The sequence below is a fragment of the Nannobrachium achirus genome (assembly GCF_963921795.1).
Source record: "Nannobrachium achirus genome assembly, chromosome: 12".
NCBI classification, from domain to species: domain Eukaryota; kingdom Metazoa; phylum Chordata; class Actinopteri; order Myctophiformes; family Myctophidae; genus Nannobrachium; species Nannobrachium achirus.
In genome coordinates this window covers 60214910-60230650 of record NC_137832.1, presented here as the reverse complement: position 1 = coordinate 60230650, position 15741 = coordinate 60214910, and the positions used below count along the sequence as shown (strand labels likewise).

Here is a 15741-nt window from a genome sequence, read left to right as displayed (position 1 = left end):
TGGAGGGGGGGGTGGGGGGGGGGTAGCCATACTGTACGCGGGCACACCGTCTGCTGTTGTGTAGTCACGGCAACTGGACAGGAAGTCTGGGTTGAGAGTGTGGCGTGACACCAACTGTTAAGTCTCTCCCCTCTAATAGCAGATTAATGCCCATGGCATATGTCCTTGTCCCTTTCCATGTCTCCCCCCACCCCCACCCCCACCCCCAGGGGTGCCCCCTCAGCTCCTGGGCGCACGCGTGCGTGTGTCTGTGTTTTGTCTGTGATTTTATTCAGGATCTCCGTCTAACCCATTTAGGCCTAGAATTATTGAATGCTTTAACCTGTGAAAAATAGCAGATATACAAGCTCGCAGCGCGGCACCGAGTGCCGCGCTGCGAGCTTGTAGATCTGCTATTTTTGAAAAGTCGTGAAAATGTGTGCAAATCTTTGAATAATATATGTCTTTTTTAAGCGAACATTTGTAACTCAAATTTTGCTTTTGGGGGTGGTCCCTGGAACTAAATATTTTGAGATGGGGGGGTCCGTGGCCAAATATATATCAGTTTGGGGGTCCTTCACATGAAGAAGTTTGAGAACCACTGACATAGTGGTCTCTCAAGAACAGACTAACTGAGCTCCAGTTAAGTGAAAAGGACCTTTTCTTTGACGATGGCTGGCCAGATTGCTGACATAGAAACATAGGGTTTTTCAAAAAAACTTTGAAGGATTCAAAAGACACTTATAGAATCGGGTCAAAATTCTAATTTTCACGATTTTTTAAAAATAGCAGATCTACAAGCTCGCAGCTGTGAGCTTGTATATCTGCTATTTTTCAATAGTTAAAACATAAAATAATGACACACAATACAGTGTACCCGTTCTAAATGGTCTAATCAGGCTCAGCGGCAGGCAGCATTCAGTGGGGGTATACTACTGCATACTGCATGCATTCACAGCAACACGCTGTATACCAACCAGGCCGTGCTGTTTAAGACTTAATATAAATGGAAAACACCCAGCATGCAGGGAAATGCCGTGCTAGATTTATGCATTCGCACGACGCGGAGCACTCGGCGTTCCCGTCTGGGCGCAATTGATTGTACACAATTCCTTATCTAGGTTCTTACGAGAGCATGACTGCCGACGGTCGGTCACATACAGCCTGGGAGAGATTTCTATGCCAGTCAATAAAAGCTCTCCGCATGCAGGCTCCGAGGAGTGTTTATACGCTGGGTACACAATATTACAGGCCATTTAACTACTTAAGCCCTATTTTTGCCCTTCAGATTTCTTCTTTACCTTTTCGCCTAACCCCAAAATAGGGTTGAAAGTGGTTATAGGACAACTTTAGTTTTTTACAACAAGGGTTCATATTTTAGGTCGTAATTAAAGAATATAAAAGATGAGTGTTAAAATGATTTCATGTACTTCTTTCTATTGTTTTAGAGATTCTTTTTTCAGTGTTTGGGGGCATGCGTACAAGTGTCATTTTACACAGACTAAGCCCATTCCCAAGATACAACGCAACCTTTCATGGTTGGATGTGACTTATGGGGGGCTAGAAGTGTTACTGTAAATAGCAATAAAGAAACTGCTGGCTTATTGTGTCTAAAAAGACATATTTAGCCACTTGTACGCAATAAAACAATAGAACGAAGCAAATGAAAACATTTTAACTCTCACTTTTTCTTTTCTCTAATTGCAATCTTTCGGTCACCAGACCTTTCTCAAGCTTGAGAAAGGTCTGGTGACCGAAACGTTGCTTTAATAAATTCTCTGAAACGGACAAGCGGCAGTGTGCGGGTCAGTCTGTCCTTGAGTCAGATCTCCTCCTAATGTTTTGTTACCAACGCACCTGCTAAGAGAGGAACTGGGTGTGCGCAAGCCTTCCCTTCAAGTCTCTAATTGCAATCTAAAATATGAAACCTTGTTGTAAAAAAACAAAGTTGTCCTTTAACCGAAATCACAGCACCACCGCGGAATTAAGCGCTTTTCTCTGTGTGTAAAGCAAATAACTGCTGTTGAACAAAGACTGTTGTGAGGAGGCATCTAATTGCTTACCACTTCTGAATCTGTCATCATTATACTGAAGCAATCCAAAGCTGCCAAAATCATTTGTAAGAGCTTTTGTATCGAGGGCATTTTGCGCTGGAGCTCTGCCTGTCTCGACTATAGTTGAGTTATATTTACAGATGTCTGCAGCTACTTTCTGGCCCATGCGTGCAGCTCGGTGGAAGTGGAAGAAACTAAAACCAAAAACGACGTCTCTCCCAAAACAAACATCATATAACTCTTCGCCCCACAGTGAAGGCAGCCGCCTGTCACTGAACCCACGGAGCCCAGCTGCAGCGCCAGCGCTCTCGATAGATAGCCAGACGCCATTCCCCGAGCCACAGGGACGTGCTGGCCATTGGGAAAAGCAGGACAACTCCCGAACGGCCGGTTCATTCCCGGCCGGTCCAGGCCGGCCATTAGGAAAAAATGTAGAATAGAATGTCGGCCTTCGTTCCATTTTGGGGGCTGGGCGGCCAATAAATTAAATCGTCACTGTCGGGCAGAAACCTCGTATCTCCAAGTTTCAAATTTGTAAATTTTTTCGGAAAGCAAAGCCCTGCTTCGTCATACAAGGCTGTCGCACAAAAGTAGTGAAAACAGCAGATCTACAAGCACACAACGCCTCGCGGTGCGAGGCGTTGTGTGCTTTTAGATCGGCTGTTTTCACTAGTTTAAATCATTTTTTAAATGATAAATACAAAGCAAACGGTTTTGAACGTACAAGGTTTCCACCCGACAACGACGATATATAACTCATGTAATTGGCCCACTGGCTTGTCACTTGTCATGATCTGAAATGACAAATCTTTGAGTAGCAGCAGCAGCGCTATAGAGAGAGATCTCTCTCTATAGCGTGGTGCAACGAGGGCCTCTCCAACTCTTTTTCCCGGGCTGAATCAGGGGCCCAGCATGTCCCTGCCAAGCCACGTCGTGCCTTGATCGCCCCATATCAGCAGTAATAGAGATGCTTTCAAACAGGCAAGGATCAATACGAGCTGCATAAGCTCGATTTAGAGAGAGAGAAAGAGAGAGAGAGAGAGCCACGCCCTCTTTATCGCTCGCTGTGGTGTGGTGTTTGGGACCCTGGCCGGTTGCAGATGGTTTTCTGATCGCCCACGGGGCAGTCGGTGCCAGCGTTAGCATCTCTGAACAGGACCCCTGCCAGCGCCATAATGGAACCCAAATCAGACCATCAAATAGGGGACAGCAGGCAACAAAACCCAGTGTGTGCACACACACACACACACACGCACGCATGCACACACACACACACACACACACACACACACACACACACACACACACACACGCACACACACATCAATAACCCCCATGAGTAAGCAACCCATCTGTCCTACAACAAACATGTATTATTTGGTGGCTCCCCAGCAAACAGCCATGGCTGGGACAGTGGGATAAAGATTACCACTAATGGTCTGGTGTGGAACAAAGGCCTTTCTTCTACATTCCCCCCGTGTCTGCTGGGCTCCTCCTTAGCCACTAGGTGTTTGTTGTCTGGTCAGGTCCGATGTGACCCAGAAATGTCACGTTTTTTTTCGACCTGTGGGGTTCAGTGCGTGCACGCTGCTGCCGCTGTCGCCGTCGCCGCGGTCCCCTCGCACGTCTCTGCCACCGCACTTCAAGGTGACGCATTGGGCACAAGTCGATTTCGGGCAGGGTACACAAAATGTCAACCACTTTAATTTAATATCCAGGGATGACTGTCGGGCCAAGACAAATTAGCCGGGAGGAACAGTGAGAAGACGAGTGGAGGGGGGGAGAAAATGGCAAGTGGAATGATTGCTACTCCAGGTCTTCTACCTTTCGGCCTGAGCCTGACAAGCCAACAGGACAGCAGAACAGAAAAGACCCTGGTGGTGCTTAATTAAACCTATTTTGTGAGCCGAATCCTTCTCTTCTGTCACCTCTCTCGTCTCCCTGTCGGTACGGGGCGGGCCAGCCTTTCCTCCTGGACCGTGGAGGTCTGAGGTCAGACGTGCAAAGGGGTAAAGGTCAGGGGGGGGGGGGGGGGATTACACCCTCCGACCCTCGGGGGCCAAACAAACGAGCAGCGTAGGCCGGGTCACAGGGATGGAATCATGACGCAGCTGCCTGTCTATTACCATCTCACAAAATCTAATAAGACCCCCGCCAGAGACCATCACACTGCACTCCTGACCCGCATCGATCAAACAAACGCGCGTCATGTGTGCATGTGTTTTCTCAATTTCAGACAAAAAGAGAGAGTGGCCATTTTTTCCTTGCACCACTGTGGGAGTGTATCTGTTCAACTAATTAATTAATAATGCCCCGCCTTTGTACTCCTTTTCTTTCTCTATGCGGCAACTTGTGTGGGGGTGGGAGGAGGGGTGGGGTACGTATGGGGCCTGTTGGGTGGGGGTGGGAGGAGGGGTGGGGTACGTACAGGGCCTGTTGAGCAACACAGGGTTCATGACCGCCGCGGTGATTTCATTATTCCTCTGACTTAGCAACGCGAGCTACAACCAGCGCTGCATGTTAAGCAGTTATGCAAGTTAAACAGAACCTGCAATCTGCGTGTAGGTAGACGCAGTAAAATATTTATGATCCGTTGATCGTCAAGCCGAGGAAGGAAGGAGGGAGGTTGGGGTGGCCGGGGTGACATTCTCCTGTGAATACCGTTCCATCCAAGGCCCTTAATTAGCCCATTAGACTAGATGGCATTGATGAGAGAGCAAATTAAACTGATCATTCTTTTTGCGGGGGCCGGGCCGGCTATGGAAGGGTAAATGTTTCATTATTCAGAAAGCCGTCTGAGTGAACGGAGTTAAGATCCCCGCCATGTGAACAAAATAAAGAGGCTGTAGTTGACTTGCCAGCCGGAGCCGTCAGCGAGGGGCGACGTCGTAGTATAGTCAGTGAGCCATCGATTTCGGGGGGCTCGCATCAAACTGGCAGCCCGACCGTGCAGGACTTGGGATTGGAAAAGGTCATTGTCAGGTATGTGGGAATCAATTCCCCCACCAGCCAGCCAGCCAGCACTCTGTATTCACTGTGCCTCACATTTATCAGTGCTAGGGGGGCGGGTGTAAGGTACCTTCTAAAAACAATTACCCAAAAGACAAAGAGCTCTTTAACCCATTTAGGGCCTAGAATTATCGAATGCTTTAACCAGTGAAAAATAGCAGATACACAAGCTCACAGCGCGGCACCGAGTGCCGCGCTGCGAGCTTGTATAGATCTGCTATTTTTGAAAAAGTCGTGAAAATGTGTGCGAATCTTTGGATATATGTATTTTCAAAGCGGACGTTTGTAACTCAAATTTTGCTTCTGGGTGGTCCCTGGAACTAGATATTTTGAGACGGGGGTCCGTGGACAAATACATATCATTTTGGGGGTCCTTCACATGAAAAGGTTTGAGAACCACTGACATAGTAGTCTCTCAAGAACAGACTAACTGAGCTCCAGTTAAGTGAAAAGGACCTTTTCTTTGACGATGGCTAGCCAGATTGCTGACATATAAAACACAGGTTTTTCAAAAAATCTTAGAAGGATTCAAAAGACACTCATGGAATCGGGTCAAAATTCAAATTTTCACGATTTTTCAAAAATAGCAGATCTACAAGCTCGCAGCGCGGCACTCGGTGCCGCGCTGTGAGCTTGTATATCTGCTATTTTTCAATAGTTAAAGCATTAAATAATGATACACAATAATGTGTATACCCGTTCTGAATGGCTTAAATAGAGAAGGTCAAGACTTGTGATCGGGGAAGTGTCACACCGTGCGCGCAAGCGGCGCATCCATTGTGACAGCCAGAGTGAAACAGAAGGGAAAAAGTGATATCGCTCATTTATCACCGAGCAGATGAGACAGCACAATGCGCCGGCGAGACAGCGGGTTCCTGCAGAGACAACACCGCTGTCACGACGACGCAACGCTTGGCAGAGGCGACCGGCATTGTCCCTCTGCTATCTGCACACGTCATCTAACACCAAACACATGATGTTCATAACGGGGACGGAAAATAACATCAACGAAAGCTCGTAGACAAGACAGATAATGGTGACATTACTCAGAACAGTGACATCACTTAAGCATCGTTTAATCTATTTCTGGGCAGATACTGCTTTATTCTGATATAGGAGAGTAGAGACGGGAGACTGAATAGACCAGGGGTCTTCAATGTTTTCTGGCCAAGGACCCCTTAGCTGAGAGAGAGATGAAGCAGGGACCCCCACAACCTGTTTGTAAGATTCCATATAGTTTCATCGTTTGACAGCACAATCATCATGTGTATTTTGGATTCATGTCAATTTGTGTGATATTTAACCACTTGAACCGTCGCTTAATACATTTGACCTTTCACTCTACTTTACTACTACTTAGTGTGATCTTTTTTCCCCTAGGCCTCTACACCAAACCTCTTCTGCGAGGCGTTGTGAGCTTGTAGATCGGCTATTTTAGGCGAAAGTTCTCAGAATATGGACGTTGGGGTTCAAGTGGTTAATATTAAAAAAACGAGAAAAAAAGTTTCTATCACACAAAGATTTGGAGGACCCCCTATAGTAACTCTGAGGACCCCCTAGGGGTCCCGGACCCCCAGTTGAAGACCCCTGGAATAGACAAAAGGGGCAAAGGACATGCAACACACACACAGCAGATCTCCAGCCGGACATTGCGATTATGTGGTTGATGCACTACCGGCACACACACACCCCATTCAGCACTTCTTCCAATTCTAATGTAAGGAAAAACCACGTTGTCACGTGGCACCTCTGTATGATTTATAGCCACAGGCTGGAGTCACGGCACAACTGCAGACTCGTCGCATTCTTATTAGCATCTGGAGGAACCCAGAGATGTGAGAGAGAGAGAGAGAGAGAGAGAGAGGGGGGGTCAGGGTGCTAAACAGATTTCCATGCACCCTCCTCTTCTCAAACAGATCCTTGGCTCCAGCACTCTGCCTGAGCAGCATTACACCTGAACCCCCACAGCCACGGGGGTTGACTCTCAATTAAAGCAGGCATTAATTACTTAAAGGAGCTTTAATCAATCATGGCCAGATGGCCATCCTAAAAGAGGGAGCTGAACACCGGGCGGGCCGAGAGAGAAGAGCTATACTCACCTCTCACTGCGTAGTAGTCGGTAGGTTGGGTGGGTGGTCTAACATATCTATCCTATTCTGAAAATAGCCCTCATTGAAATATGCCTTTTTCCAGACACTAGAGAGAACAGCATCTGTCGTTTATGATCTTGCTTTTAACCACTTAAACCCCATATGGTCGAATGGAGTCCCTCGGGGCACTCTTTACCGTTTTCTGTTATTGTGGGAGGAAAGCTTTCGCTGAAAATAGCCGATAGACAAGCTCACGGCGCGGTTGTGACGCAACGCGTCGTGAGCTTGTCGCTCTGCCATTTTCAGCGAAAGCAGCTTTCCCCTCAGCCACAATACGGACACTGGGGTTTAAGTGGTTCATTTAAATAATCGAATAACCACAATTACCGTAATTTCATTTCACCAGTGAGAGAGAGAGAGAGAGAGCAAATCTACGTAAATCTCACTTATTTTTAAACCCTCGATTGTAATTCTTTACAACTTGCCAATTGAATGAGGCACCCCATGCCATATGTGTTCCCTAATGGAGTTAGCCCTAGAATGGAGGAGAGAGGATAGGCTAACTTGGCCCTGGTGCTCTGCTCTCCTGGCCCGAGGCCCCGCATCCTCCATCTTCATTTGTGCCGCCTTAATTGGCTTTGACAGTGAACCCAACCATGGCACAAAAAATAACCGGCTCTGCGTAAACAGAGGCTGAGGGACACATGTTCTGAACATGAGAAATCAGGCGTCTCTATTAGACCGTTTAGCGCGGAGGAGGAGGAGGCGCCTTGAAGACATCGGCTTCTGACGTGCTGTTTGTCGACAGCACCCGACCCGTGCACCGTCCTAGAGCAGTGTTTCTCAACCTTTTTTCCTGCATGGGCACACTTTTCATGTCCCAAGAATCCATGGGCACACCAACATAATACGGGGGGTGTAAATATCGCCACTGTCGGGAAGAAACCTCGTATCTCCAAGTTTCAAATTTGTACGTTTCTTCGCAAAGTAAAGCCCTGCTTCATCATACAAGGCTGTCGCACAACAGTAGTGAAAACAGCCGATCTACAAGCACACAACGCCTCGCACCGCGAGGCGTTGTGTGCTTGTAGATCGGCTGTTTTCAGTAGTTTAAATCATTTTAAATTGATAAATACAATACTGGCTTTCGAGCAGTTTCAAGGGGCACACTTGACCCTTCTCAGGGGCACACCAAAGGTCCCCAGGCACAGTGGTGGAGAAACACTGTCCTAGAGCATCAGATTTTACCATCAGATTCCCATTTTATGTACCAATTATTGGACAAAACAGACACAATCACTACGTCATACCCTCAGCCATTTCACCACTGAACTCTAGCAGGAGAAAGGTAACATCAGCTCGACCACCCAACCATGTCTTTAACTTTCATTTCGACTTTAACTTTATTTTAATAGTACAAATTGGAAACGTTTAGTTTTCACGTTAATGTTTCTTAATTGTCTTTGTTTTGTCACAATAATCGTGATATGACATTTTCATATCAAACACAGAACTGAAAGTTCCTATGATTGGCCGCTAGATGCGCTGTTCTGGCACCAGAAGCAACATGTTCTCCATAGGATTCCATTCTATTCCCCCGAACTTTTACATTTGATTTTCTTACCTTAATAAACATTGTCATGAATACTTTATGGTTCCTGTCGCTAGTTTAAAGCCTCGTTTCAATCACCGTGATATGCGTTTTGTGATAAATATGGTCCAATTTATGTTTTTTTTTATGTTATAGCAGGGTATGCTGTAGGAGGGGCTTGTGATCATAGGCTTGTGATGATTCTTCTTTGTGTGCTTTATTTTCGGCAAGCTCAAGACAATGTCCCATGTATCCCTGCGGTTGCACGTGACCATTGACAGCCAATAGCATTTGAGATGGTATCATTTCTACCAATGAACGTTGATTTCTACAATGATGGCGGCACCCATACAACGGCCAAAAAAGCGTCATTTGCGCAGCATAGAAACCAGTGGCTTTCCACCGTCCATATTTTTTTACAGTCTATGCCAGTGGTTCTGATAGCTGAGAGGCGTTGTGAGCATTTAGATCGGCTATTTTCACAATGTCTGCCTATACTATTTGTCAATTTGGCCAATGTTTAATTTGTAATTTTTGAAGGTATTACAAATCCTTAAATTGTCACTTGGCTCTATACACTTAAACGTTATGTTGGTTTGTCTACTTTTGAGGGAGAAAACAATGTTTCACATTACCGTTAATCATCTGGGGACCCCCCCAAATAATTTGGGGACCCCCGACCCACAGGTTGAGAACCACTGCTCTATGCTACCCCCTGACAGGAAAAGCAAGGTGGTCGTGTGTCTTTGTGACTGTGCGTGTGTGTGTGTGTGTGTGTGTGTGTGTGTGCGTGCGTGAATGTGTGCGTGTGTGTGCGTGCGTGCGTGCGTGCGTGCATGTGTTCATACAGTTCATTTCTCACCTACAGTGGAGGATCTTCTGCACCAGTGAATGCGCTTTTTTTTCTCTTCATCATGTTCCTCTTCCTCCACAAAAAAGCCATGAATATTTAAAATGACTTCAAACAAGCATTCATGAAATATTAAAATATTCAAGAGACAAGAAAAGCTTTTATCCTCTCCGTTCTCCTTATGTCTTTCCAAGTCTCTCTCTCTCTCTCACACACACACACACACACACACACATTTGAAATGTTTATTTATGTCCACATAAGCAGAAGTACAAGAATTCCTCGTACAAAGGACATAAACAATATCAGTGCAGTCAGATAATCAAGGAAAACTGCCAGTTACAAAGTGCAGGTAGGGCAGAACATTGTTACACACAATACTGTTGGCATAGATGTCAAGCACAGCAGACAACACTCATGGGTAAAGGTAACAACGCCTCCTCCAAATGGAGCGACTTCCTATAATAGCTGATACAGAGCAGTACCTTGCTAATTGTTTGGCTCTCCTTTTGGGGAGGGCGGCCATTTGAAGGCCCCTTACAACCAGCTTGTGCACATGCCCTAGGCTCCCAAAGATAAAAACCAAGAGTTTACATCTGTAGCCTAGCTGAGCGATGGTCTGCTCTAGCTGATGATATTTTAACACTTTGGTTAAGAAAGCTTCCTCTAAGCTGTAGTCAAAGGTACAGCCGACCTCGAGAATAAACACCTCCCTATGGGTTTCATTAACAACAATGACATCAGGGGTGTTAGCTGAAATGTTAGAGAACGCAGAATCATCATTACAAAGGCTAAACATGCTCGGCTTCACAGTAGAATGCTTATATAGCATAATAGAGGACCTGAAGATGGATGAGATATCTTTTGATATCAAATCCACTTTTCTGTCATGCCTACTTATGTAGAGTCCCCTGTATACATGGCACCCATTTAAGATGTGGGACATGGTTTCAGCTATTTGTTCATGACCATGATGTATACAGTAAGGAGCATGATTGCCTGGAAACCAGATGGAGAGGTTAAGTTTAGATGGTAAAACCTGCAACCTCGCTTTCAGAGTAAAGACAACAATACATTCGTCTATGGCAACATTTTTGAACACTGAGTGAGATACAGAATGGTCAGCAGCAGGAAGACATGCAGTCTTGCCCTGCAGTCTCAGTTCAGTCCAATGCTGCCGTTGCCTTTGCTGTTGTGCCCATAGGAGGCGGCCTCTGGCATTAGTTAGTGGAAGTTGGTGTTCTGTTCCACACACAGTCATAGTGGCTCTGACAGAGATACTGGGGTCAGATATAAAGTCCTCTGAGACAGCCATCACCTCAGAGTTAGGCCCTACCCACTCCAAGGTAACATCCGCCCAGCAACACAGATCATTTAAGTCTGGCCAATCTGACCATGCACCGAAACCGGGGCAGCGACTGTCCAGCTTTCCACTGAGCTTCCTCTTGAAGCCTAGGAAGTTAGGATCTGAGCCACATGCCAGTGGGACCTTGCGTCGTTTTAGGTCCAAAAACAGAGAAGAACGTGCAAGCTCTCTCACATACTGGTCATCATTGTTCAACATATTTAACAAATGGGAGAGCCTTGTAGCAATATATGACCATTCAAAATTGGGAACACCGAGACCGCCCTCACGTTTGCTGTGAAATATAATGTCACGTGTTGTGTGTGTGTTAAGACCAGTCCATTGTCTCACTAAGTGTACAGTTTTATCATTCAGATCACATAGTGATTTTCGTGGAACATGTACATTGGAGAAAAGATGTTGCACCTTGGCCAATGCGATTACTCTGACTGCCTCCAGTTTCATGATAAGTGGCAGGGGTGATGTATGGATTAAATCTAGCCTGCTGGAGTACTCAGACATTAATTCATCCACCTGAACTTTCCACTCTCCTGCCACATTGAACTTATGACCCAGATATGTGTAAGTCTCGTGACGTGAATAGACTTTAATGGGTTTATTGCAAATGGTGAAGTCAGTTTTTGTATCTGTTCTAGAATGATACCAGCGGTTTCCCCCGCTCCGCCTTTCATAGAGTACTGCACACTTTGAGTCTTTCACCTCTAACCCTGACCACACACACACACACACACACACACACACACACACACACACACACACACACACACACACACACACACACACACACACTTGTAAGGACATTACACAGACTTCCATTCATTTTTATGCAAGTCCTGTGGCTTTACCCTAACCTCTATCCCTAAACCTAACCTTAACCCTAAACCTAAACCTAACCCTAACCCTAACCATTGTGGGGACCTACTATTTTGTCCCCACACTGTCAGAGGTCCCCTGCAGTTGACTGTGTGAACATGCGTTTAGTCCCCATAAGTATAGCTAGACAAACTCACACACACACACACACACACGCGCATGCTGTGTACAGTACGTGTGTGTGCACAGATTTTACCCTCGGGGTAAGAACGACGAACCTTCCCAGTCGATCCACTGTTCGGTGGCATCAGCACATTGTTGCTTTAAATAGCGGCGGTAAAGACGCAGGAGGAGGAGGAGGGCTCAATAATTTAGGCTGGATTGAATTCCAGGCCTGATTAGAAGTGTCGGTTGTGTGTCGCTGCGCGTCATGTCGTACAACAAGATGCCTAACGGATGCCTCGGTCTTCAGGAGAGTATACACCTAGAAGTTTGCCTTCTGTAAGAACATCAGGCTCACTCTGTAATGTGCATTCTGATCAGGGAGTAGGATTTCTGGCAGTGAGATTAAGCATTTGGCTTGCTTTTTCTATTTCTGTATAAGCCCTGTCTTTTCTCTCGGATGCTCTCTCTCTTTCTCTCTCTCTCTCTCTCTCTCTCTTTCTCTCTCTCTCTCTCTCTCTCTCTCTCTCTCTCTCTCTCTCTCTCTCTCTCTCTCTCCCCCTCTCTGTGTGTCTCTGTCAGTGTTGTTTTTGACAGCAAATTTTGATTTAGTTTTAGTCATAGTCTGTTGAATAAAATGTAATTTAGTTTTAGTCATAATTTTAGTCACCTGAAAAGTTTTAGTTTTAGTCTAATTTTAGTCGACTAAATCTACAGTCGATTTAGTCAACTAAAATGTATTTTGGCAGGCCTTGATGGCATCGTAATGACTGATTTTACACTTGGTTGCGTGCTGAAAATAGCAGATCTACAAGCTCACAACGCGTCGCAGCAACACCTGAGAGCAACCAAACATAAAATGACTCTCTTCTCCACTAGTCCCTCCCTAATGTTTTAGTCTAGTTTTTATTTTGTTGACGAAATTATCAATATATTTAGTCTTAGTTTTAGTCATCACAGCTTTGTTTTTATTTCGTTTTTATTTTCGTTTTCGACGAAATCAACACTGTGTCTCTGTCTGTCTTCTGTTCCTCTGTCTGTCTGTCTCCATCGCTGCTGCCTTGCTTCCTGTGTTAGCTGAGAGCCACAGGCTGTGCTAATCGCTGGAGCGGCAGCTCTAAGTGGATGCTGCTATGTTTCTCTGAAAAGATCCTCTTAAGTGTGAATAGGAAAATGTCTTGTAGTGGTAAATGCTTGCTCTCTATACCCTCTCTTCCCTTAAAGATTGCTTCCTGAATCCTGCCAACAGCCTGTTTTGTAGCCAACTTGTTGGCTCTTTTCAACAGCATTATCCCCCATACACTAATAAGTATGCAAACATACTGAGTGCACTGCAGCACAGCGAGTGCGTTGGCCTTGGAATTTCTTCTTGAACTGTTAATATCTATCTGCGTCAGTAACGGTACTCTGTTGAATAGTATTCCGCTGATACTTATGTAAACATCACGACCGCTCTTTTTTTTCTTTTTTACGTGGTACACTAACTCAAGCATGGCTTAATGATCATGCAGAGAGAGGCGGATGCTATATCGCACATGCCTGTGTCTGTGTGTGTGGTGTGTGTGTGTGGGCCCCCTCAAGTGTTTGGGACAGCGACTGGAGATTAATAGCAGAAAAAAAACCTCCTTTAACCCTGCAAGGCCCAGCGTTGCTTTTTGGCAACGTTTTTTAAATCATTTTAAAAAAATGTTATAATTAGTTTTCCTGTTCTTTTTTCACATTAACATCACCATTAAATCCTATTGTTTAGTATTACAATGCCATTGGCCACGATATTTGCATATAAATACCCCCCACAAAGACTGACATTCACACCTCCCAGAGAAGTTGAAATTCCAGCGTCTGGACGAACAACATCTCACTTTTTAACTGAAGCTATTCCTCACTAAAACATAAATAAAATGCCTGTAATATTTTTTTTCGTAATCATTAGAATGTCTAGAACACGTACATATGTTAATATTGTGAAAAAATATCCCCAAAATGCAAATTAGAGCATGATTTATGATTTATGATTCATGGCTATAAAACCTTACAAAAACATGATACATTTTTTTAAATGACATTTTCCTGTGATTAGGACTCCTACAACGCCATGTGATTTTCTTTAATTTTTTTTTGGCCAGTAGATATTAATTCGGGCCTTGCAGGGTTAAGGGCTGTGCGCCGCATCGATTCTGTCATTTTTCACCGTCAGTCGTTGATTTATGCATGTATGCACGTGTGCTTGTGTTTGCAGTATTTCCACGCGCTCTCCGAGGGCGCATGGGCTTTTGAATAGCGCACATGTAGGCCAGGATAGGCTAAAGTAAGGGGATTAAAGGAGATGTCAATTTTTTTTGTTTGAAGCAACGGTTCTATTTTCTTCATCCTTTCCCCCCCCCCCCCCCTTCTTCCAACTCCCAATTCCCCGGTCCTTCTCGGTCAGCGCTCCCGACGAGAATGAAAGAAATCTCTGCTAGAGCAGTCATATATTGCAAATCTAATCAAAGGGGGAAGTGCTTTTAAATGTCTCTCGTTCCCTGGGGCAGAACGTCTGCAGGCAGGCCTCCCCTCTCCTCTCCTCTCTCTCCCCCTGACACAGGCTCCTTGCCCAAACTTCGCCACCGCGAGATCCAATTAATATCGAGCGGGCCGCCACCGGCCCCCCCTGCTCCCCTCCCATAATAACAGTGTTAGAACAAAGGTTAATGCTTTGAATCTAATCTCGCCGCCTTCGTCCCGTTTCGATGGAGTTATGATGCAAGCGGCAGCAGCAGGCAGAAGTGGTGTTTTTCTTCAGGGGGGAGAGAAACACCACGGTGTATGGGCTGGAGACGGGTGACCGTCAGCTAAATTAATTACTGGTCCCCCCTTAAATTCAATGTCATGTCTCATTTTCCCTAATCCTCTGCTCCCTGGTGGTGTGAACAGGGAAGCTGGGGAAAAGACTAATGAAAAGGCCCCTTAGATGCTAATGGCAAATTAGCCCCTGTGTCACTTCTTTTGGAAGCTACTAGAGGAGTCAACTGTCTCTCTGGTGGGAGGTTGGTGGTGGCCAGACCAAAGACTAGACTCTAGTCTAGTGGCTCTCCTAACCCACACACAAGCGCGCACGCACGGTCGCACGCACGCACACATAAAATACACATAAAACACACACACAAACACTCCGCTGAAGGAGGACAGAGTTTGGAAACTCTCACGGAGGAGGAGATTTATTCTTCAGTCTCAGACTGTATTGTTTACTGGCCACCCAAAACGCCTTTGCCTTTCAATTATCTCTCAGTCTGGGGCTGTGTAGCTCTGCAGTGTTGACATGTGAGCGAGTTCAGATGCAACTCCTCTTCTAAGAGACAGTAGTGTTGTGTGTTGCGTGTACTCACTGTAGATTGTTTATACCGTGGCTGGCTATTGTAAAGGGGGCTGGGGGGTGGGGGGGGCGGGGGTAGTGGTTGGGAAAGTGGACAGGAGAATTTAGCTGTTGATGTAGCAGCAGGGCAGAGTCAAGGTAGACTAGAGTTCCTCTGTGGGATTCGTCTCCGCTCAGTGCCGTGAGACACAAACACGGTAGGCCTGGGAGACAAACTCACCGCCTGCTTTAAAAAAGAAAGCATCTCTTCTTGTCCCTCGCCAGCCCAGAGAGAGACGCAGAGACACAGAACACTCTTGTGGGGTGGGGTTGTTGTTGGGGGCTTTTTGGATTTGGTAAGCGATAGCGTTCTGTTTTCGTTTTTTCCAATCCTCTCAAGGATGTTCCAAAACATTTGAGACTCTCACAATCAGATGTGTCGGCAGTCACATCATGTGGTTCATGTCTTTCCCAGTATTGACTCATACTCTCAGGC

General features: G+C 45.7%; 1 protein-coding gene across 1 annotated transcript in view; it reads left to right on the top strand.

The window, feature by feature from the left end:
- ttc28 (tetratricopeptide repeat domain 28) overlaps positions 1-15741 on the top strand; it is a gene marked incomplete at its 5' end in the record, with an annotated part of 518726 nt that overhangs the window by 276261 nt on the left and 226724 nt on the right. The gene's annotated exons all lie outside the window — the stretch shown is intronic.